At 39.6% G+C, this 1,137-nt stretch overlaps 1 non-coding gene across 1 annotated transcript; it reads left to right on the plus strand.

Annotated features, from left to right (window-relative positions):
* The first annotated feature begins 803 nt into the window (after positions 1–803).
* Positions 804–922, plus strand: LOC145416184 (5S ribosomal RNA). The gene has a single exon (XR_013900228.1). It is a non-coding gene; the product is annotated as a 5S ribosomal RNA (ribosomal RNA).
* The last annotated feature ends 215 nt before the right edge of the window (positions 923–1,137 follow it).

Below are 1,137 nucleotides of genomic sequence, written 5' to 3' on the forward strand. Positions count from 1 at the left end.
CTCTCATTTCCAGTGTTACTGTTTATATCATTTATGTACACTAGAAACATGATTGGTGCCAGCACCGAACCCTGTGGTACTCCACTAGTCACTTCTTTCCATGATGAGTAGTTTCCTCTTAGTACTGTCCTCATTTCTCTTTTTATGAGAAAGTCTTGCATCCAACAAAACAGTTTGCCTCGAATTCCTCCTTGATGGTACAGCTTCCATAAAAGTCTTTGGTGTGGTACTGTGTCAAAAGCTTTCTTGAAATCTAAATAGATACTGTCCACCCATCCTTCCCTTTCCTGTATTGTGTTTGTTACTCTGTCATAGTAGCTCAACAGATTAGTAACACATGATTTTCCTTTTCTGAAGCCAAACTGTCTTTCTGTTATCATACTGTGTTCTAGATGATTTACCCAAGCTTTTCTTATAAGTTTTTCTAATACCTTGCTTACAACACTGGTCAGTGATACTGGTCGGTAGTTGAGAGGATTTTGTCTATTTCCTTTCTTGAATAAGGGGACTATATTTGCTTTTTTCCAAATATCAGGTAGTTTCCCTTGACTCAAGGATTTCTTGAATATTAAAAATAATGGTTTACTTAACTCCTTTGCACATTCTCGTAACACCCAACATGAAATTTCATCAGGACCACTTGCTTTTCCTCTGTCTAATCTACTTAACTCCTCCTGTATTACTTTTTCTGCTATTTGTATATCTGGTACTATGTGTGGACATGCGTGTTCCACATATTCCCTCTCAAAATTTTTTTCTTCTGTAAAAACTAATTGGAAATTCTTATTTAGTGCTTCACAAATATCAACGGCCATACCACGTTGAGTACACCGCTTCCCGTCCGATCAGCGAATTTAAGCAACGTTGGGTCTGGTTAGTACTTGGATGGGTGACCGCCGGGGAACACCAGATGCTGTTGGCATCCCTACGTGTCAAGTGGGGTTGGTGGAGGATTAGTGCCCCTCCCTGTAAAACAATTAACTCTAAGCCCTTGGCCACCCCGTTTGGGATACATGGCGTCTGGCAATGAATGAATGAAACTTTGGTTTTGCTTCTCATATAGCTGTAAAACAGCTTTGGTTGATCACTACTTTTATTTATTATATCCTCCTCAAACTGTTTTTGGGCTTCCCTCCT

This window comes from Coenobita brevimanus, chromosome 104 (assembly GCF_032717465.1).
Source record: "Coenobita brevimanus isolate Jiangsu-jjx chromosome 104, ASM3271746v2, whole genome shotgun sequence".
Classification (NCBI taxonomy): Eukaryota; Metazoa; Arthropoda; class Malacostraca; order Decapoda; family Coenobitidae; genus Coenobita; species Coenobita brevimanus.